Source organism: Chiloscyllium plagiosum, unplaced genomic scaffold, assembly GCF_037043375.1.
Source record: "Chiloscyllium plagiosum isolate Xiang-an unplaced genomic scaffold, Cpla_swu_hap1 HiC_scaffold_3, whole genome shotgun sequence".
NCBI lineage: Eukaryota > Metazoa > Chordata > Chondrichthyes > Orectolobiformes > Hemiscylliidae > Chiloscyllium > Chiloscyllium plagiosum.
Window position 1 is genome coordinate 34,272,855 of NW_028270141.1, and position 24,411 is coordinate 34,297,265.

General features: G+C 43.6%; 1 pseudogene; it reads left to right on the top strand.

The window, feature by feature from the left end:
* Positions 1-14,045, top strand: part of LOC148150546 (uncharacterized) — a 304,501-nt pseudogene extending 290,456 nt beyond the window's left edge.
* Positions 14,046-24,411: the final 10,366 nt, after the last annotated feature.

A 24,411-nucleotide genomic window follows, 5' to 3' on the forward strand; every position in this document is an offset into this window, starting at 1 on the left:
AAGGGCACACAGGATTCAGTTTGCCGTTCAACTCAATTTTATTCAGAAAATATTCCTTATTAAAGACACCATATAAGCACTTCCCAAATTCCCACAATATTTACTCTATATCTAACTCTATCTGTCTGAGAAAGGCCATTGATTGCAGTGTTCCGCATTCCATGGGCCATTGGAATCTGCTTCCTCTCTAACACAGGGCTGATTCTCTTCCATGAAGTTGGGTCTCACAGGTCACAGAGCAAACCTTCTCCTTAGTCTTCTTGGGTTGCCACATGGTCCTCTACCACAAGCCTTACTCCGAGTCTTTGTTGAAGGCTCCTGGGTATGTGCTTTTATGGCCCCCTCAACCTGTAACTTCCTGAATTGTTTTCACTAGAAAGATGGAGGCTGAGGGGTGACCGAATTGAGGTCTATAAAATTATGAGAGGCATAGCTAGGCTGGAAAGGTCACAGGTTTTTCCCCAGGGTTGAAAGTTCAACTACAACAGAGCACAAGTTCAAGGTAAGGGGAGAAATGCCAGGAAAGTTTTTCCACAGAGAATGGTGGGTGGCTGAGTTCTCTGCCAGTGGAGGTGGTGGAAGCAGGCATGTTAGCAATACTTAAGGTGTATCTTTTGTAGACAAATGAATGTAAGGCAAACAAAGGGATAGATGCTATACATGGACAATAAATAATATGTCTAAAAGGGATTAGGAATTAGCTTGGGTTTGGTGGGCTGAAGAGCCTGTTCCTAAATTGTATTTCATTGTATTGTATGTTCTGTGGTCTTTGGCCGATAGGATCATGAGCGGGATTCAAAGCATCCAATGAGGTCATGCCAACACCCTTCACTTTTGCCATGCCAAGTTGAAATAAAGTTCATGACCTTAGGCACCAGCTGGCAGTCAAGGTGCTACAAAGTCTGATTGATACTTCTCCACTACACAACCTTGGGCTGTTGTAGTTGGTTCCCCATAGACCTTTGTGACTCCCTTGAACTTGGCTTCCATTGTTCTATGCAGTCAATAGCTCCTGGCTGCTATTAAAATTAATTTAGATGGAAGGGATGCTGGAAGAACACAGCAAGCCAGGCAGCATCAGGAGGTGGGCAAGGCGATGTTTCGGGAGCAACCCTTCTTCAGGACCAGGGGTAGGTGTCGGGGGAGCTGCAGATAAAGGGAGTGGCGGGGACAGGATGGTGAGGTGGAGATAGGTGAAGACAGGTAGAGGGTATGGTCAATGGGAGGAATGAATCCTGTTGGGGGCAGGGAGGAATGGAAGGGAGGGAGAGGGGCTGGGAAGGGAATCAGGGGATAGGAGAGAAGTTCTTTGAAATTGGAGAACTCAGTATAGAGTCCTCCTGGCTGTGGGCTGCCCTGGCAGAAGATGAGGTGTTGTTCCTCCAATTTGCAGTGTGGCTCATTGTATCAATGGAGGAGGGAAAGGATGATCATGTCAGAAAGGGAGTGGTTGGGAGAATTGAAATATGTGGTGACTGGGAGGTTCCGGTCAGCCCCGGCGAGCCCGGCTGAGATGCTCAGTGAACTATTCCCTTAGTTTATGTTCGGTCTCCCCGATATAGGCAAGACCACACCAGGAGCACCTGACACAGTAAACTAGGTTGGAAGATGAGCAGGTGAACCTCTGTCTCACCTGGAAGGACTGTTTGGGTCTATGACTGGAGGTGAGAGGGGTGGTGTGCCGGCAGGTTTTGCATCTTTTCCAGTTGCAAAAGAGGTTGGTGGGGAGAGTGGCACAAACCAAGGACTGTCAAAGGGAACGGGTCCTTGCAGAAGGCAGAGAGGGGTGGGGGGGAGAAGATGTTCTTGGTGGTGGGGTTGAGTTGGAGTTGGCACAAGTATTTCAGGATGATGCGTTGGATACAGGTGACTGGTGGGGTAGTAGATGAGGACAAGGGGAATTCCATCTTTATTGAATTGGGGGGTTTAGAGCAATGGAACGGGGAAGAGAGGTGGTGCAGCGGAGGTCTGTCTGGATGACAGAGGGAGGAAAAGCACGTTGTTCAAAATAGGTGGACATCTGGGATACTCGTGAGTGGAACGTCTTCTCATCCAAGCAGATGGGATGAAATTGGAGGAATTGGGAGAATGGGATGGAGTTCTTGCAGGATAATAGGTGGGAGGAGGTGTACTCCAGGTAGTTGTGGGACTCTGTGAGTTTGTAGTAAGCGTTCATCTGGAGACTGTCACCAGTGATGGAAATGGTGAGGTCAAGGATGGAGAGGGAGGTGTCCGAAATGGACCAAGTGAACTTGAGGACGGGGTAGAAGTTGTTGGCGAAGTTGATGAACTGGTTCCAGTTCAGCCTTGTGCTGGATGTTACACCGATGCAGTCATTGATGTAACAGCAGAACAGTTGGGACACGGTGCCTGTGTAGGTACTGAAGAGGGACTGTTCGAAATAACCAACAAAGAGACAGGTGTAGCTAGGGCCCATTCAGGTGAATCTGGTCAGTTTTATCAGGCCTGATTACTCTGGCTGTGGGTAAATTTGGAATGTTCAGTTTTGGGCCCATGTTCACTTGATCACACATTGTGTTAAAGATGCCATGAAATCTTGTTTCATCATCCTTTTAAGCATTGCATTACAAATGAGAATAAGAAGAGATTTTTCCCATCTCCACTCTAGATCCTTTGTTAATTGCCTTAATATTGTCACCCACCCAACTGTTGCTCAAAACCTATTACATCTCAGACTTTTACCAGTTATGATGAAAGGCCAGAGAGCTTAAGTGTCAATTTTGTTTCTCTCCACACAGAGTACCATAACCTGCTGAGTTTTTCTATTGAGGAGAAAGTGAGGACTGCAGATGCTGGCGATCAGAGCTGAAAATGTGTTGCTGGAAAAGCGCAGCAGGTCAGGCAGCATCCAGGGAACAGGAGAATCGATGTTTCGGGCATAAGCCCTTCTTCAGGAATGTTTTTCTATTGCCAGTTCAGATTTCCAGTGTCACGATAGTCTGCTTTTTATTGTGTCCTCCAATTACCGATCCTTCTCCTACGGGAACATCTTTTTCTCATTTTCTTAACATCTTGAGTTTATCGTTGTTGAATGTTGGTAGCATAAACATGGATATAATACAATTTGCTGATCTAAGACAATCCAGGATGATTTTTATTGAATATAGGTACGAAAGAGGTGATCAAATAGGGGGTTTCAACTGAAGCTCCTGATTAGCCAGAATTTTGAACAAGTTGAAGGCAGCGCTAAGAATGTCCATCAAGGGGTTGATTAAAGAGCTGGTTACCACATAAAATGCCTGCAAGTGCTAATTAAAGAGGCTGCAGAGCATTTTGTACCTTCTAACAGTAATGTCAGTTCTCCTAACTGCTTGGAAGTGACCTTGATATTGATGCTGATTTTAAATGCTACTTAATGGGATACTCACCATCTCTGCACCACACAAACTTACTAATTAGAAACAGAAGTAGGTCACTCAGCCTCTCAAGTCTAATCCATCAATCAATAAGATCATTTCTGATCTGATTATCCTACACTCCTGGCTACAGCCAATATCGAATAAACCATGTTGATAAACAAGCATCTAGTAGCATCTGCCAAAACAAATTTGCTTCCACACCCTTTTGAAAAAGAATCATGACCCCTGTGAGAAAAATATTTCCTCTATCTCTGTCTTCAATGGATAATGCCACACCTTAAACAGAGAGCACTAGTTCTCGATTCTTCCACTACAAGAACTATCTTTTCTATATCAAATCCTCTCTCAACACCTCAGGATCCTATTAGATTCATAGACTCACTTTAAGTCTTTTATATTTTTGAATCTGTACAGAAGCTTACGATCTGTTTTACATTTCTAGTTACTCCCTCTTATTCTCTTTTTCTCCCCTCCTCAATAATCCTTTAGTCATTCCTTGCTGTTTCTATCTTCTGACATTTTTTTCTTTAAGTTTGATACTGTCTTCACTTTTGTTTTAATTAACCACAGATGCTGGGTCCCCCCATTGAGATTTTTCTCTCATTGAAATGTATCTATCCTGCAAATTCTAAAGTATCCCCACAAATATCTACTGCTGAATCTCTATCCCTTAAACTATTTTGACAACTCACATAGCTGGCTTTGCCTTTGCACCCACATAATTGCCCACTGTTCTCCCCTCAAACTGAATACAGAATCAATTAATATCTCTGCTACCTAGAGATGTCTTTACTATGATTTCATTAATTCATCCAATCTTATTGCACAATGATAGATCTAGTGTAGCCTGCTTTATGATTGGCTCCAGGATATGCTGGTTGAATAAATGTAAGATGAACAAAGGCAGGACTTACACATTTAATGATAGGGTGTTGGGGACTGTTGTCAAACAGAGAAACCTAGGGGTTCGGGTACCTAGTTCTTTTAAAGTTGTATCACAGATGGACAGGATGCGGAAGGAGGCATTTAGCATGTGTGCCTTCTTTGCTCAGACCATTGAGTACAGGAGTTGGAACGTTATGTTGAGGTTGTACAGGATGTTGATGGGGTCACTTTTGGAGTACCATGTTCACTTCTGGTTACCCTACTATAGAAAGGACACTATTAAATCGGAGAGGGCGCAGAAAGATGTCACCAGAACTGGAAGGTTTGACTGTTAACGAGAGGCTCGATAGGCAGTGACTTTTGTCACTGGAGCATAGGAGGTTGGGGTGCAACCTTTCAGAGGTTTATAAAATCATGGACGGCATGAAAAAACTCCACAGAAGCAGTATCCCGTCACCAAATGTCCCTTTATTACATGTGTATTGTACTTCACACTGGTCCACTTCCTCAGAGCCAGCTGTCAGAGTGAAAAGAACCCCTGACACACCTGTTTATATCTGTCAGTCAGGGCTCCCTGATAGGACTAGGTTAACAGCCCCAATCAGGGAACTCATATTTCTCATGGTCTACCTGGTTGACCTTGTTACAATCGCTACAGTGCATTGGTAAGGAGAATAGTAAAGGTCTTTTTCCTAGGGCCGGAGAGTTCAAATCAAGAGGACAAAATTTTAAAGTGAGAGGAAAAAGATTAAAAGGGGTAACGTTTTTCACACAGAGGGTGGTTTTTATGTGGAATAAACTGCCAGCGGAAATGATAAATGCAGGTACGGTTACAACATTTAAAATACATTTGGACAGGTACATGAATAGGAAATGTTTAGAGGCATATGGGCCAAATGCAGGCAAATGGGATTTGTTTAGTTTGGGAAACGTGAGCAGCACGGATGAGTTGAACCGAAGCTTCCAGTTTCCTTGCTGGACGATTCTATGACTCTCAAGTACATGTAATAGACATAACCTATCCCTACTTCACTGATTTTTCCAGTCTATATTTAGATCAAAATCTCCATTATTATCACCATACCAGTCTGACAAGCTCACATTGTTTCTTCTTTTATACCCACCTTACCATGTAATTACTGTTCCGGAGCCTGCACACCGTACCACAAGTGACTTCTTCCTTTTACAAGTTCTTATCTGAATGCAAACCATTTTTACAACTTGCTTTCCGAAATCTAAGTTATACCTCTCCATTGTATCATAAAGTAACAGAGCCATCCGTCCGCCTTTTCCTCCCTTCCTGTCCTTCCTAAATAATCCCATTATTCACTGAACTCAAAGATTTCTGTTCAAAATTACAACCTGATCAATCACTGAATTTAAGTTGGGGAGGTTTTGAGTTTGTTGGACCTTCTAAATAGTAACAATCCAAGGTTGATTAAACATTTACCATTGACCATTTCTCGACATAAATGTTAAAGACAAATGTTCTTCAAAAGTTGAACACATTATCAAACTGAAAGAAAAAGAGCACTCAGTGATTATGGAACTTGTTAATTAATGATGGAGCTCATCAAGACAAAATGTAAAATTCAATGGGTGTCTTTTTTGCGGCATTTTATCAAGACTTGACTAATATTAAATAATATCTTTTCTGAAAATGTCAAGGATTTCATCTAAGAAGAGAAAGCATTTTGATCTTCGACCTTGCTAGAGTTCCGGTTGGAGTCACGATGAGAAAAGGAGTTCTTGATCATGGATACCTATTAAAGAGCTCTTTTGTTCTGTCAGAGAAATGGAAAGGACAGGAAGCAAGGCAGCGCAGCATTAGTTGCTAAATAATGGGGGCCAGGAGGTTAAGGAGGATGAAATACCCTGCTGTTACAGGACATTCCCCAGCTCTGGATCTCCTCCATTACGGCCTCCAATGGAATGAGTAAGACCTTGAGTGCATCTTCGCCCAGTCCTTGAACCAGGCTGCAGCTTTCTAATCCGAAGCTTCAGTGGAAGCGAGTACAATGTTATTCCTTAACATTGTCTCTTGAGTGCTAAAACAGAAAGTTTCTGGTTTATCATCTCCAGGCGAGTTAAAATGATGGCAATCTGCAAGTAGAATCAAAACGTTATGCTAATATGGATGGTGAAACACACATGTCTTATTAGCATGGCACCATTGTGAATTATTTTCACCCTTTGGCCAAAATAATATCCATGCGATGCAACAACTAAAGCTTTTACTGGACCGTAAACCCCAGTCAGTCCTAGATGCGGAGTTTTGTATTCCTGTCATGGTATCGGTTTCAGTCTTCTTGTAACTTGAGATTTACATCTGCCTGGAAGGAAGCCGACAATGAGAAAATGACTAATATCCATGTATGTCTGAGAGCAGTGTAAGATTTATGTCTGGAAACAACCATTAGTAAATGTTTCACCAACCTTGGATTGTTAGCAATTAAAAGGTCCAGCAAACTCAAAACCCTCCCCTCCCTTAAATTCAGGGATTGATTACATCTTTATTTTGAATAGAGTCCTTTGGATTAGGTGAGCCAAGTTAAAATAAAATTCTTTTGGTAAGATTTAATATACCTATGTGGCAGTGATGCTGTGGGAAACCGAACTCTTGCATGAAATTTCTTCTTCTGCTATTCTGGTGGTGATCTTAACCCATTTATGTCAAATGGATTAATGCCTCAGTTAAAGTGTCAGAGGGAAAACCTGGGATACATGTTCAGCATATGTACACTCATATGGCCAAAGAGTAAAACCAATGACTGCAGATACTGGAAACCAGATTCTGAATTAATGGTGCTGGAAGAGCACAGAAGTTCAGGCAGCATCCAAGGAGCTTCGAAATCGACGTTTCGGAGAAGAGCCCTTCATCAGGAATAAAGGCAGTGAGCCTGGAGCGTGGAGAGATAAGCTAGAGGAGGGTGGGGGTGGGGAGAAAGTAGCATAGAGTACAATGGGTGAGTGAGGGAGGGGATGAAGGTGATAGGTCAGGGAGGAGAGGGTGGAGTGGATAGGTGGAAAAGGAGATAGGCAGGTAGGACAAGTCCGGACAAGTCATGGGGACAGTGCTGAGCTGCAAGTTTAGAACTAGGGTGAGGTGGGGGAAGGGAAAATGAGGAAACTGTTGAAGTCCACATTGATGCCCTGGGGTTGAAGTGTTCCCAGGCGGAAGATGAGGCGTTCTTCCTCCAGGCGTCTGGTGGTGAGGGAGCGGCGGTGAAGGAGGCCCAGGACCTCCATGTCCTCAGCAGAGTGGAAAGGGGAGTTGAAATGTTGGGCCACGGGGCGGTGTGGTTGATTGGTGCGGGTGTCTCGGAGATGTTCCCTAAAGTGCTCTGCTGGGAGGCGCCCAGTCTCCCCAATGTAGAGGAGACCGCATTGGGAGCAATGGATACAATAAATGATATTAGTGGATGTGCAAGTAAAACTTTGATGGATGTGGAAGGCTCCTTTAGGGCCTTGGATAGAGGTGAGGGAGGAGGTGTGGGCGCAGGTTTTACAGTTCCTGCGCTGGCAGGGGAAAGTGCCAGGATGGGAGGGTGGGTTGTAGGGGGGCGTGGACCTGACCAGGTAGTCATGGAGGGAACGGTCTTTGCAGAAGGCGGAAAGGGGTGGGGAGGGAATTATATCCCTGGTGGTGGGGTCTGTTTGGAGGTGGCGGAAATGTCGGCGGATGATTTGGTTTATGCGAAGGTTGGTAGGGTGGAAGGTGAGCACCAGGGGCGTTCTGTCCTTGTTACGGTTGGAGGGGTGGGGTCTGAGGGCGGAGGCGCGGAATGTAGATGAGATGCGTTGGAGGGCATCTTTAACCACGTGGGAAGGGAAATTGCGGTCTCTAAAGAAGGAGGCCATCTGGTGTGTTCTGTGATGGAACTGGTCCTCCTGGGAGCAGACCCGGCGGAGGCGGAGGAATTGGGAATACGGGATAGCATTTTTGCAAGAGGTAGGGTGGGAAGAGGTGTAATCCAGGTAGCTGTGGGATTCGGTGGGTTTGTAAAAAATGTCAGTGTCAAGTCAGTCGTCATTAATGGAGATGGAGAGGTCCAGGAAGTGGAGGGAGGTGTCAGAGATGGTCCAGGTAAATTTAAGGTCAGGGTGGAATGTGTTGGTGAAGTTGATGAATTGCTCAACCTCCTCGCAGGAGCACGAGGTGGCGCCAATGTAGTCATCAATGTAGCGGAGGAAGAGGTGGGGAGTGGTGCCAGTGTAATTACGGAAGATCAACTGCTCTACATAGCCAATAAAGAGACAGGCATAGCTGGGGCCTATACGTGTGCCCATGGCTACCCTTTTGGTCTGGAGGAAGTGGGAGGATTCAAAGGAGAAATTGTTAAGGGTGAGGACCAGTTCGGCCAAACGAATGAGAGTGTCAGTGGAAGGATACTGTTGGGGACGTCTGGAGAGGAAAGAAACGGAGGGCTTGGAGGCCCTGGTCATGGCGGATGGAGGTGTAGAGGGATTGGATATCCATAGTGAAGATAAGGCGTTGGGGGCCAGGGAAACGGAAGTCTTGGAGGAGGTGGAGGGCGTGGGTGGTGTCTCGAACGGATGTGGGGAGTTCTTGGACTAGGGGGGATAGGACGGTGTCGAGGTAGGTAGAGATATGTTCAGTGGGGCAGGAGCATGTTGAGACAATGGGTCAGCCAGGGTGGTCAGGCTTGTGGATCTTGGGAAGGAGGTAGAACCGGGCAGTGTGGGGTTCCTGGACTATGAGGTTGGAAGCTGTGGGTGGGAGATCTCCTGAGGTGATGAGTTTCTGTATGGTCTGGGAGATGATGGTTTGGAGATGGGGGGTGGGGTCATGGTCGAGGGGGCAGTAGGAAGAGGTGTTCTCAAGTTGACGTTTGGCTTCAGCGGTGTAGAGGTCAGTGCGCCAGACTACCACTGCGCCCTCTTTGTCCGCTGGCTTGATGGTGTGGTTGGGATTGGAGCAGAGGGATTGGAGGGCTGCACGTTGTGAGGGTGAGAGGTTGGAGTGGGGGATGGAGGTAGACACGTTGAGGCGGTTAATGTCCCGGCGGCAGTTGGAAATGAAGAGGTCGAGTGCAGGTAATAGGCCAGCGCGGGGTGTCCAGGTGGATGCAGTGTGTTGGAGGTGGGCAAAGGGGTCCTCGGAAGGTGGGCGGGAGTCCTGATTATGAAAGTAAGCTCGGAGACGGAGGCGACGGAAGAATTGTTCGACGTCACGGTGTGTATTAAATTCATTGATGCGTGGACGGAGGGGGATGAAGGTGAGTCCTTTGCTGAGGACTGATCTTTGTTCTCAGTGAGGGGAAGGTCTGGAGGGATGGTGAAAACTCGGCAGGGCTGGGAGCTCGGATCTGGTGTGGGTGTAGAGCTGGGAGTGGGGGCGGAACCTGTAACTGGAGTGGATGTGATGGTGGGGGGAATGGGGGTGGAGTCATGAGCAGGGGTAGTGTTCCCCTCGGGGTTCTGGTGTGTGGGGATAGTGACAGTGGGGTCTATGGGGGGCATGTCAGCAGAATTCAGGTGAGTGCCGCTGGTGGGGGCGGAAGTGGTGGTGACAACGGCAGTAGGGGTGGCGGAAGTCACTGAGCATGTGGCATCAGCGATGATGTGAGGGCCGGAAGTGATGTCCTGTGTGATGCATGAGGAATTGTGAGGATTTGGAAGTGGTTGTGGGAGTGGCCATGATGGGGCGGAAGTGACATCATCAATCAGCGTGGGGGGTGGCAGCTGTATTAGCCGCATGGCTAATGGCGGAATAGGTTCCGAGGCTAGGGGAATCTTCTGGAATGTTTGAGGAGCGCTGGTTATGGAGGTGGGTGGATAAAAGTTTGTTGTACTTACAGTTTTTGATGTTTGAGATGGAATTGAAATACTGTTTGTTGAGAGTATGAATTCTCCTGAGGATGTAGTACAGAGTGGGTCCTTTGCAATTCTGAGAGAGTGTGGCCCTCAGCTGAGGCAGGGCTGACTGTAGAGAGGTTAAGTGCCGGTGCATTGCTGCAAGCGTGGAGCGGAGGATCTTGAAGGAGAACTGTTGCTGGTGTTTTTGAATCTGTAGTCTGTACTGTTTGTCCTGTTCGGGTCCAAACTCTGCTGGTTTAAAGGTGGTCCGGAGTCCGTGTGGGATGAGTTGGTTGTGGAGGCAGGCACTGAGGAAGCAAATGTGGCTGTGGTAGCGAGTTTGGTTCACGATATGGTTGAAGAGCTTCAGGGCAGAGGAAATGACCTGAGAGTTGCAGTGGGAGAGGGACTCCCTGAGATTCTTGTAGAGAGAGGAGGAAAACTTCTTCAAGGCAGGCATCCTTGCAAGAGGATTCACAGTAGGGTTAAAATCAACGAGGTAAAAACAATGACTGCAGATGCTGGAAACCAGATTCTGGATTAGTGGTGCTGGAAGAGCACAGCAGTTCAGGCAGCACCCAAGGAGCTTCGAAATCGATGTTTTGGGCAAGAGCCCTTCATCAGGAATAAAGGCAGTGAGCCTGGAGCGTGGAGAGATAAGCTAGAGGAGGGTGGGGGTGGGGAGAGAGTAGCATAGAGTACAATGGGTGAGTGGGGGAGGGGGTGAAGGTGATAGGTCAGGGAGGAGAGGGTGGAGTGGATAGGTGGAAAAGGAGATGGGCAGGTAGGACAAGTCCGGACAAGTCATGGGGACATTGCTGAGTTGGAAGTTTAGAACTAGGGTGAGGTGGGGGAAGGGAAAATGAGGAAACTGTTGAAGTCCACATTGATGCCCTGGGGTAGAAGTGTTCCCAGGCGGAAGATGAGGCGTTCTTCCTCCAGGCGTCTGGTGGTGAGGGAGCGGCAGTGAAGGAGGCCCAGGACCTCCATGTCCTCAGCAGAGTGGGAGGGGAAGTTGAAATGTTGAGCCACGGGGCGGTGTGGTTGATTGGTGCGGGTGTCTCGGAGATGTTCCCTAAAGCGCTCTACTAGGATGTGCCCAGTCTCCCCAATGTAGAGGAGACCGCATCGGGAGCAACGGATACAATAAATGATATTAGCGGATGTGCAAGTAAAACTTTGATGGATGTGGATGGCTCCTTTAGGGCCTTGGATAGAGTGAGGGAGGAGGTGTGGGCGCAGGTTTTACAGTTCCTGTGGTGGCAGGGGAAAGTGCCAGGATGGGAGGGTGGGTTGTAGGGGGGCGTGGACCTGACCAGGTAGTCATGGAGGGAACGGTCTTTGCGGAAGGTGTAAAGGGGTGGGGAGGGAAATATATCCCTGGTGGTGGGGTCTATTTGGAGGTGGCGGAAATGTCGGCGGATGATTTGGTTTATGCGAAGGTTGGTAGGGTGGAAGGTGAGCACCAGGGGCGTTCTGTCCTTGTTACGGTTGGAGGGGTGGGGTCTGAGGGCGGCGGTGCGGGATGTAGACGAGATGTTGTTGTTTTTTTTGTTATGAAAAGCATTTGGGCATCTTCACTTTACCTTTTGGCTGATCACCCTTCTCCATCTCCTCCTGACAATTAATCAGTCTTGTTCCAGTCCCATTACACATGTTTCTTGTCATTGCAGCTTTCAATCTGATCTCACGCTTTCCTTTCCTCTTCCTGCAATCCATCAAACCTCATGTTACCACATTTCCTCCCTCTCTGCAACAGATGATCATACCATTTCACTCACATCTGGGCTACTTTCTTCGATGTTTCCACAACTTTCACTGACCCCCTGTGGTGCCAGTTCTTCAGTTTATCATTACTCCATGCGTTCATCTCATTGTGCATCTTTTCATTGTCATTCAATCATTCCCAGAAGATCAAACATCCAACACGCACCCAGATCCAAGTTGTAACTTTCATTATAAACCTAAGATTCCACACAAAATGACAGGCTGATTTGAGAATAACTTTCAAACTTTCCAACATCAATAACCAATTGTTCAACTGAGCTTTCTTATTTTCTTTTAAAATTATGCAGTTTTAATACAGTGGTTGCATTATAACTTTTTTTGTAGCTGCGTACATTCACACAGAAAAAGAAAATAGTCAATTGAAAACTGACAAAATTATTTACAGCAATTTAATTGCTTTCCTCTTTAAACCTACTCTCCAGCTAGTGTTAAGATTTCCATTTTTAATTTGTAATTCTTTCAACTTGATGATTTGTGTTTAGTACTGCCACTTGCTAATTGTCCATTGTTTAGTTTGTATTTGTTTCCTGAAAATGTAAATTCAACTAATTAAGTGCAAAAATATGGAAATAAATGAACATGCAAATGTGATGGTATCTTAAATGACGACAAAATGCATGTTGGATTTTCCACTTCTATAAAAATATAGCTATTATGTTAAGTAGACTGAGGAAACATTCTTTAAAAAATGATTGGAGTGTTGTCATATGAAATCTTAATCTTACGGGAAATATGTTTTAAAATATTTGTGTTCTGTCTCTCTCAGTTTGTCTAAAAGTGGTTTCCAATTGGTTACTATAACAACCGCTCCATGTCTCAGTAATGAAGGCAAATTTTAATTTTAAACATCAAGCTGCCTATAGTCAGCTGTACTGTAACAAATTAGAAACTAACTTCCCAGTTGGGCAATTTGAGAGCTACAGAATAAGGTCATTGAAAAGCCTGTGCAGATTAAAATTAGGGGTTACCTCCAACTCATTATTTCTTTTTTGAATAAAACAGGGGAAATGCATTCAGAATTGCTTGCAATATGTCCTAAAAATGCAATTAGTATTCATCCAGAAGACTAAGAACTGAAAGGACTAATGCTAATTAAATTGTTTTAAGGGTAGGTAGAAGCAGTTACGTTATTAGGACTGGATAATTCATTCGATTCTTCCTCGATCTTTTTGAAGTAAACCGAAAGTAAGTTGCTGTTATCATGGCCGAATCAAGAGATGAAAAGTAAGGTCACATTAAGGGAGGCAAACCAATGACTAGTTGGCTTGACATGGGGAAAGTGTTACAGTTGATCATAAAGAGCTCACTGTCGGGCACTTAGGAAAACTCAAGAAATTTGGAAAGAGTCAACACAGTTTTATGAAAAGGAAATTATATTTAGCTAAATTATTCGAGTCAATTGAATGAATCACATCTGCTATAGATAACGGGAACTTTGTAGATGCCCTTGGCTTTTGACAAAATGCCGAAGAAAAGGTTACCACGTAAAGTAGGAGCTCACCTTGTAGGGAATAGCAGATTCGCTGGCTGGCAGAAAGCAGAGAGCATGCATAAATGGGTCTTTTTAGGAATGTGATCAGTAGAGTCCCTTAAAGGTCCTATGTTTGGGCTTCAGATTTTTACAATTTATGTCAATGCCTTGGATGAGGGAAGTGAAGGCATGGTGGCTAAATCTGCAAGTTAGACAAAGATGAGTTCAAAATGATGTTGTGAAGGGAACGTAAGAAAGTTGCATAGGTTGAGTGAATGGGCAAAAATCTGGTACATGGAGAATAATGTGAGAAAATGTGAAAATATTCACTTTGGCAGAAAAAATAAAGTAGCTGAGTATTTCATAAAAAGAGAATGATTGTAGAATTTCAGTGTGTAGAGGGATCTGGGTATTCTAATGTATTAGTGGCTAAAGGGAGAGGCACAAAGGCAGAGCACATAATCAAGAAGACTAATATGATGCTATCCTTTAATCCAAATGCCAGACAGATGTTCCCTCCCAGTGGGGGAACACTTCAGCGGTCAGGGACATTTGGCCTCAGATCTTCGGGTAACCATCCTCCAAGACACCTTCGGGATATGCAACAATGCATAGTGGCCAAGCAGTAGCTCATAGCCAAGTTCAGTACCCATGAAGATAGCTTCAACCAGGACCTTGAGTGCATGTCACACCACAGGTGACCCCACTATACTATACACTCACACACAAGTACAAATACACACACATTCTTACATACTAACACACTCACACAGACCCTTTCTCACACACACACACACTCTCACAGATGCATACATGTACATCACCCACACTCACACCTACGCATATACCCTCTCACAAGTTTTTACTCCTACACACTCACTCACACATTCTGTCAAACACACACGTGCAAACACACACACACACACATTCTTTCTCTGTCTCTCTCTTGCTCTCTGTCTCTCTCGCCCCCTTACATGCACACACACACATAAGTCCGGGAGGTGAATTTGCATTTGCAGAATTGTAGATACACTCTATTTTCTTCAAAAATCACACAATCTGCAGGCACTCAATGCAGGCAGTCAATCCATATAACATTTTATAAATTTCAACTTTGGAAATAGAACCAGTCTGACTCAAGATTGAGATACAGACAGACTCTAACCTCACACCTTTAATGCATTGTCTGGGCTGAGATGTCACCTATTTTTATAAAAGTTATCTCAAGAATCTGACTTAAAAGAAGTTTTGGGATTTACATATTAATGAACCGAAACCTGCTACCAGTTCTAAAAGATGAAAGACTTAACAGCAATATAGGTTTTTTTCAATATATCCTTTCAATTGCATGACACTGTGGTCTTTTGCTATGAATTCTGTGTCTTATGATCCTGCTCCACAGCTACGTGATGAAGGAGCAACATTCTGAAAACTAATACAGGTAGACAACTCTTTATCCGAAATCCTGAAATCTGAAAAACTCCAAATTTGGAAGGTTTTTTGGTGAAGCTTTTCTCACTAACAAGGTTGTTTGGCCTGCAAACAGTTAACCCAAGTCAACACCAACTTGGTGCATGTCACTCAGATGTGGCGTGGGGGGGGGGTGTGGCCCAGCACTGGAAGGCCTCAATTCACGGTCCCGTTTAACTCAGTGAGTCTGCTCCTCCAGTAAGATTTTTTTAAAATTTCATGATCAAACTGTCATTTATTCTGAAATTCAAAAAATTCTGAATTCCGAAAACCAGCTGGTCCTGAGCATATCAGATAAAGGATTGTGCACCTGTACTTCCAAATAAACCCGTTGAACTATAATCTGATGTTGTTTGATTTTTAACTTTAGTACACAAGAAATCAAACATAAATGTAAGTATATTCTGCTTTTGTTATACAGAGCTTTGGTGAAATGAAATCTCAAATACAGTGTGTAGTTTTGGTCTCCTTATTTAGTACATAATCACATTGAGGCTGCACAAATGAGATTTGTTAAACTGATAGATGCAATAAGAGCCTAATTTTATGAGGAAAGGCTCTTTTCCACACAATTTTGGAAGAGTGAGAAGCGACTTGATTCAAGTATATCAGATCCTGAACAGGTGGAGATAAAAGTGATGTTTTCTTTTGTAGAAACAAAAACAAAAACACAAATTGCTGGAAAACCTCAGCAGGTCTAGCAACATCTGTGGAGAGACAAAAGAGTTAATGTTTCAGGTCCAGTGACCCTTCTTCAGAATAGATGTGTCCAGAACTGGGAGGTACCATCTAAAAATTAGGGATCACTGTTTTACAATAGAGACAAGGAGTTTTTTACGTCTCTCTCACACTGTTGTACAACTGTGGAACTCTCTGCCTCAGAAGGCAGTGGAAGGAATTTTAAGGAAAGGGAATCAAAGTTTATCAAGGGAGCAGATGGCAATGCAGAATGGTGTGGCACAGTGGCACAGTGGTTAGCACTGCTGCCTCACAGCACCAGAGACCTGGCTTCAAATCCCACCTCAGGCAACTGTCTGTGTGGAGTTTGCACATTCTCCCTGTATCTGTGTGGGTTTCCTCCCACAATCCAAAAATGTCCAGGTTAGGTGAATTGGCCATGCTAAATTGCCTGTAGTGTTAGGTGAAGGGGTAAATGTAGGGGAATGGGTCTGGGTGGGTTGCTCTTCAGAGGGTCGGTGTGGACTTGTTGGGCTGAAGGGCCTGTTTTCACACTGTAAGTAATCTAAAGAATTCAAATCACAAACAATTCAGCCACTATCTTATTGAATAGCACAGTAGACATGAGGGGCCAAATGGCCTAGTTCTGTATCTAATTTACATATTTGTGCAACTCCTTCTCTCAGGCCATTTTCTATCAAATGCTTTGATGGAATACGGTCATCATTGGCTAGCAGAACATTTAGTGCCTATGTCTAATTGGCCATGAGAAGATGATGGTGAGTTGTCCACTTGAACAGACCATAGTGTTAGGTAGATCCACAATGCTGTTGCTAAGGAGTTGAATGGATTGGACCCACTAAAATGAAAAGAACAATATAGTTCAGAAGTAGTCAGAATGGTGTGTAGTTTGAGGGGAAATTTGTAAGAGAGGCACGCCCATGCATCAGCTGCCCTTGTCCTTCTAAGTGCCTACACTTTGTCATGGTTTATGAAGTGCTGTTGAACGACCCTTGGGGGTGAGTTAGTGCAGTGCAGTTTGTAGATGCTGCCATAGTAGTTCAGTGGTGGAGCACTTTTCAACACTCTCCTAACTCATGCCTACAGATTGCAGACAGGCTTTGAAGAGTCAGCAGGTTAGTTATTTGCTGCAAAATCTCAGCTACAATATTTATATGACTGGGTCCAGTTCAGTTTCAGACCAATAATATCCCTTGGATGTTGATAGTGGGAGATTCTTCAGTTGTGATGCCATTGAATGTCAAGGAGAGGTGATTTTTAAAATTGAAGTTTGCCATTAACTGACATGTGTCATGTGAATGTTACTTGATACTTCTCTGCCCTAGCCTGCATGTTGTTCAGGTATTGCTGCATTTGGACACAAACTGCTTCAACATCTGAGGAATAGAGAGGAACATCCTTGACCATTGCCAATCTGACCTTGAGATGAACGGCAGATAATTGATGAAGCAGGTGAAGATGGTTGGGACTAGAACCCAATCAAAAGGAGCTCCTGCAAAGATTTCTCAAGTCTGAAATGATTGACCTTCAACAACCAAAACCATCTTCCCTTGTGCTAGTATAACTGCCACCAGTTGTGAATTTTTCCACTGAATCTGACCTTTGACTGGATTATCTTCAGTTTTATTCGGGCTTCTTAATGCCACACTCTGGGAAATGCTGCCATTATGTCAACTGCCTTCACCCTCACCTCAATTCTTGAGTTCTACTCTTCTGTTGATTTATGGACCAATGCTGTAATGAAGTCAAAAGTTGAGTAGATTAGATTACATTACAGTGTGGAAACAGGCCCTTCGGCCCAACAAGTCCACACCGACCCGCCGAAGCGAACCCACCCATACCCCTACATTTACCCCTTACCTAACACTACGGGCAATTTAGCATGGCCAATTCACCTGACCCTGCACATCTTTGGACTGTGGGAGGAAACCAGAGCACCCGGAGGAAACCCACGCAGACACGGGGAGAACGTGCAAACTCCACACAGTCAGTCGCCTGATGGTTCTGATATCAGTGAGCAGGTTATTGCTGAGCAGATGCCACTTGGTAACACTGTTGATGACTCCTTCTATCACTTTGCTAGAGTGATGAACAGCTGGGTTAGATTTGTCCTGCTTGTTGTAGATAATTTTCTCTCCTGCCAATAAAATGTCAATGCTGTGTCTATCTGGAACAGCTAAACCAAGGGAATTAATAATCATGGGGTATAAATCTTTTTTTTAACTATCATCCACAGCCTTTGAAATTTACATCACTTTCATTTTATGCATGCAGTGAATCAAATTGATTGAAGACTGGCATCAGAAATGTGGGTAATTCCAGGAAAAGGTCTGCACTATGTACTGAAGATTGTTGCAAATGTTTCAGTCTTGTCTTGTGCAATGCTGTGCAAGGTCCTCCATCATTGAGGATGAAGATAATTGTGGTCCCTCTTCCTCCTGTTGGTTATCTAATTTTGAACCACCCTTCACAGCTGACTATGGCAGGACGACAAAGTTTATCTGTTGGCTGTGGATTGGTTCATTCTGTTTATTGTATGCTGCTTCTGCCTTTTGGAGTACAAGTGCTAGGTGCCACCTGTTCTTAGGTATGCATGATGCTACTCATAGTATACCTTCATATGATTTCCATTGAACTAGGATTGATACCTCAGCTTAATTCTAATGTTAGAGTGGTTGGCTACAATTCCTCCACTGCTGATGACCCACAGTTGCTCAGTCTTGACTTGCTATATCTATTTCAGAACAATCCTAGTTAATGTGGTGGTAACATCACATAACATGATGGAATGCATCTTAACAGGCCACTTCTACAAGGACGGTGCTGTGGTCACCCCTACCAATACTGTTACATCACGGGGTAAACTCTCCTGCTTAATTTAAACCAGCAACATAGAAAAGGTTTATTCCATGTAGTAATCTGCAAACATTTGAGAGGCCAAGAACTATTTAAAGTAAAAATTAACAACCTTATTTCTTAAAGTATAATTAACTAACAACTATTTACAACTCCTTCCTCGAATCTACCTTTTACTTTCCCTTCTATAATACTAGCTGAAAATGTGTTGCTGGAAAAGCACAGCAGGTCAGGCAGCATATAAGGAGCAGGAGAATCGATGTTTTGGGCATGAGCCCTTCTTCACGAATGAGGAGAGTGTACCAAGCAGGCTAAGATATAAGGTAGGAAGGAGGGACTTGGGGGAGGGGCTTTGGAAATGCGATAGGTGGAAGGAGGTTAAGGTGAGGGTCATAGACTGGAGTGGGGGTGGGGGCGGAGAGGTCAGGAAGAAGATTGCAGGTTAGGAAGGTGGTGCTGAGTTCGAGGGTTGGGACTGAGACAAGGTGGGGGGGAGGGGAAATGAGGAAACTGGAGAAATCTGAGTTCATCCCTTGTGATTGGAGGGTTCCTAGGCGGAAGATGAGGTGCTCTTCCTCCAACCATCGTGTTGCTATGGTCTGGTGATGGAGGAGTCCAAGGACCTGCATGTCCTTGGTGGAGTGGGAGGGGGAGTTGAAGTGTTGAGCCACGGGGTGGTTGGGTTGGTTGGTCCGGGTGTCCCAGAGGTGTTCTCTGAAACGTTCCGCAAGTAGGCGGCCTGTCTCCCCAATATAGAGGAGGCCACATCAGGTGCAGCAGATGCAGTAAATGATGTAATAATACTAGTCTATAATACTAGTCTGATCAAACCCCCGATTAAGATTTCTCAAAAACTAAAATTTTCAAAACCAGCCAGATGTCGAACCTTCTCTTTATATCTTCCTCGGTCTTCTTTTCTTCTTCTTAGTGATTTCTGTTTCACAGGTTACTGATCGCCAAAGTTACCTTTAAAAGAGCCAATCTCTGGGCAGTTTGCAGATGCAGGTGGCTTGGAAGTTCTCTTCCCAAATGTTCAATTTTCCACAGTCTTGTACTCCCAAAGTATTGGATTGAGTCATTGGCTTTTAAGATTGTCAATATACTAAATTCAAACTTGATTGGAGTTTGGTATTTTTCATGGTATAATTTAAACTGATTGGCCTAACTCGAATCTGTTTTATTGTTTCCAGGCAACTAGCTACCCTAGCTACTGGACCAAAAGGTTACATTATATCTTGTTCAGAACACTTGGTGCTGTCAGGTAGTTGTGCTAGCTTTTAACTCTCTTAAAGGTACAGTACACCCACATCTTCATAACAATACTGCCATGGACAGATGTATCTGCAACAGATAGATTAGTGAGGACATGGTCAAGTAAATTTTTTCTTCTCTTGGTTCCCTCATCTCCTGCAGACCCAGCCCAACAGATAGGTTAACAGCTAATCAAGCTGGCTCAGTCAGGAGTGGTGCTAATGAGCCACTCCTTATGATGGATATTGAAATCTGCTACCTTGCCTTCTTCAAATCTTCTTCTAACTGACTTTCAATACAGAGATGTGTGAGATAGTAATCAGTGGGAAGTTCTCTTGGTCACATTTGATCTGATGCCTTGAGACTTATTCAGACCCAGAGACAATGTTGCAGACTTCCAGGTAACTCACTGCTGGCTGTATGTGCAGTGGTGCCATCTCTGATTGGTCTACATTGTTGGTGGCTTTTACTTTCAAAATAAATGGCCAGGGGAGAAATTCTTCACCAGTGATTCATGCGTGTTTTTTATAAATTGATCCTCATTCTTTCTCCCCTGAAAGATTAAATACCATGTGAACAGGAAGAATTCATTAAGAACATTTTAACCACTCTCAATACAATCATCAACAGCATACTCTCAGAATGAATACATATCGATTATTAAAAGTCAAATTGTATCCATCCTTATCTCACTTCAACATTGTAATATCAATTGATAAGACATCATTGCTGATACAGTTATCTTACAGGCATTAATCGGATTGTGATCTATAATTAACAGAAACAGAGAATGTTGGAGAAACTCAGCAGATCTGACAACATCTGTGGAGAAAAGATAGAATTAACATTTTGGATCCAGTGACCCTTTTTCAGAACTGGAATGATTCTGTAAGGTAAAGAAAGACCATTTTTGGTTTTCTACTTTCTTTTTACATCTTCAAACAGCATCAATATTGGACAATAACCCAAATAACCTCATTTCTAAAGTCTAATGAACCTGATCATTCCAGATTGAAACTCTGAGTAATATTAATGCTTCGTAACTCCACAGGGACCAGTATCCTGTTACAAGTCATCCTTTATTTGCACATGAACAGTCCTTGCCTTTAGTGTTGCCCCTTCAGAACTAGCTCTCAGAGTGAATAGAACCTCTGACACTCAGAGTCATGGAGATGTACAGCACAGAAACAGATCCTCCAGTCTAACATGTCCATGCCAACCAGATATCCTAAATTAATCTAATCCCATTTGCCAGCATTTGACTTATATCCCCCTAAACCCTTCCTATTCATATACCCATCCAGATGCCTTATAAGTGCTGTTCAACACTATTATCCCCTTGAGACTGCTACTAAACTTAGTGATCTCAGACTAAGCCCCACTCTCTGCAACTGGATCCTCAGTTTCCTGACCCACAGGCCACAATCAGTGAAGATTGAGGACAATATTTCATCCTCGCTAATACTCATCACTGGAGCCCCCCCCCCCCCCCCCCCCCCAGAGGTGCATACTCAGCCCCCTACTGTACTCACTGTATACCCATGACTGCATCGCCAAATACCTGACTAATGTCATTTACATGTTCAGTGATGACACCATCATAGTTGGTCGAATCTTAGATGGCAACGGAACAGACTATGGACTGGAGGTGGAAGACCTGGAATAATGGTGTACTGAGAACAACCTAGCTCTCAATGCCAGCAAAACCAAGGAACTCATTATTGACTTTCGGCAGGATGTTACTCATGTCCCCCTATACATTAACAGCACAGAGGTGGAATGGGTGGAGAGTGTCAAGCTCCTGGGAGTGGTCATCCATAACAAGCTTTCTTGGACTCTTCATGTAGACGCACTGGTTACAAAGGCCCAACAATTTCTCTTCTTCCTCAGGCAGCTGAGGACATTTGGCATGATGGCAAATACCCTTGCCAACTTTTATAGGTGCACCATCGAGAGCATTCTGTCTGGATGTATCACTACCTTGTATGGCAATTGTACCATTCCAGATCGGAGACGGTTACGGAGAGTGGTGAACTCGGCCTAGCCAATCTCCAAGCTATAGAATCCATCTACCAGGCCCGCTGTCAAGAAAAGGCCGCCAGCATTCTCAAAGATCCATCCCACCCTGGCAATGATTTTCTACATGGTGGCTCAGCAGTTAGCACTGCTGCCTCACAGCACCAGGGTCCCAGGTTCGATTCCAGCCCTGGGTGACTGCCTGTGTGGAGTTTGCACATTCTCCTCGTGTCTGCGTGGGTTTCCTCCGGGTGTTCCGGTTTCCTCCCACAATCCAAAGATATGCAGGTCAGGTGAATTGGCCATGCTAAACTGCCCATAGTGCTCGGTGCATTAGTCAGAGGGAAATGGGTCTGGGTGAGTTACTCTTCGGAGGGTCGGTGTGGATTGGTTGGGCTGAAGGGCCTGTTTCCACATTGTAGGGAATCTAATCTAATCTAAAGAAATTAGGCAAAAAAGGGGGTAGCTTGCTCACAGTGACTGCATTAAAGAATTAATCAATTGGTGGTAAAATGTTTTGGGATATCCTGCAGATGTGAATGTTACTACTATATATAAACATAAGCCATGTCATGTTATCATTAATCCATTTTCTCTCATTTATTTCCTCTGAGTTGACTGTTTAATCAATTAATAAAATACTGATATGCAAAGTTAAGAGATCTCACCAGAGTTGAAATTCAACAGATAAAAATAAATCGTGTTACAATATAGATTCTAATTTGATGTTACTATGCTGCTAGATATCATAATTGTTCCATCAGATAACAAGTATGATAATCAGCTTTAAAAAACTTCACCAAAGGAACTGTTAGGTCTTTACATGCCTGTGTTATATATTCCTCCTAGAGCAATTTGAGTTATTTCTTGCTTGGAGACAACATAAAACAAACAAATCTCTGGGCAGATACCCAAACAGTATAAAGAGAACAATAAATCGTTTAATAAATATCAAGTGCAGCACCATATTAATGCTTATTCATTGGAAATAATAAATAATGACTGTTATCTTTATGATATGTATTTTCATTTTTTACGAGTATGCTTAAGTAATGGAATAGTTTATGAATGTTTAATTGCATTTAATTGAGGTTTAAATGGTAAAGCCTTATTAAGATGTTATTTTCACTTTTTTCTAAGTGCCCTTTGCTATCCTCTTGGTATATTTGCATTCAGTTATTTATGAAGTAGTCAAGTCTGAAGTTGCTCCATTTGAACTTGTTACAGCTGCAGTCTTATAAAAGGTTTATGGTTACCATTTCTTTTGTACATTTAGATCTTTGCATTTAATGTCATCATTTTCCTTGTGAAGCACCTGCATAAAACGCGCAACACATCAGGGCCTATGAGGACCAGTACCGTAATTTGCTGCCATGCATTCAGTGTTCTTTTGGCTGGACTTATTAGTATAATGATCACTGCACAATTTGCTTGTATTTCTTGCTTAATTAGTACAGATAACATCAGTTATTTGTAATTCATATGCTGTCTATCATGAGGAATGAAGGGCTCTCATACATATTCTGCTTAATGATAAATTCTTGTGACTGATTTAATCAGTAATGGTTACCTTTAATTAGTAGATAACACACTAGGGAAAAAGGTATAAATTTGTCAATTAGGTTTAGTTATTTGTAATTGATAAGGACTTCACTGGAATTTCCTTTGCTGACAGGCCATTGATTCTTATTATTAGACAATGCAAAGGTTATTACATTAAAATACTTTAGCCAGAGTGATGATGCTAGTTAGCAATTATCAACTTGCTCATCATTGTCACCCACATTTAATCAACTATGTACCTCCCTGTCACCATCACTGCTAGGGAAACACTGGAGATATACAATCCTATCTACAAAGCTAGCCAAACAGTGGGCAGTAAAGAGGAGAACAACTAAAGATGTCAGAGTGAGCCAATACCATGCATACACATTATCACCTTATCTCCCACATGATGCAGTTGCTGATCAGCACAGTCTTCCACCCATTGCATCCTGCTAATAGTCAAGGAGTAATGCCACAGAGCACTAAGAAACTTCTACAGCCTCAACAGAGACAGGGACAACTACATGAATGGTGAAACACAATGGTTTATGAAATTTAAAACTATGTATTTACCTTTGGCTGAGAAAGACATTTCAAAGACAGAGCTGCTTTCTAAATGATTTAAGACAACCATCTCACCCAACTCTACCACATATTTCACCATAGTAGACATTGGCCAGAGCCTAGTAAGATTCTACTATACTTCTCCAAACTACAGACACGCCTGTTTTGGGGTTGTTGTGGATAGATCAATCACATATTAAAGAGATGAGTAAATCTTGTTCAATTACAGTTATAAATTTCTATATTAAAAGTGGGCAACATGGTCAGCAAGTTAATAATTGCTAACTAACATTATTACTCTGGCTAAAGTACTTTAATCTATGGAAACAGTATAATAAACAAACCAATTGACATCAGATATAGCAATGACAACCTATGGACAAGTTTTCCAGCCATTATCTACACCTGATATTAATGCATTTTTCCCTTCCTTTTTCTTCGATTGAGCAACACGGATCTCCCCTGTACTGGACACTTGTGCCCCATCCTCCTCACCTTGTTGATGGCACTGACCCGGGTAGTGTTCTCTGATCAGACTGGCATTGTGTAGTAGATGGCCTCTTCAGTTTCTCCTCTGGGAAGAAGATTTCTCTCTTTCTCCACCATTCCATCCCACAAGGACCTCCAGGACTCTCTCTGGGAAGCATGGTGTCAATCTCCCTGACT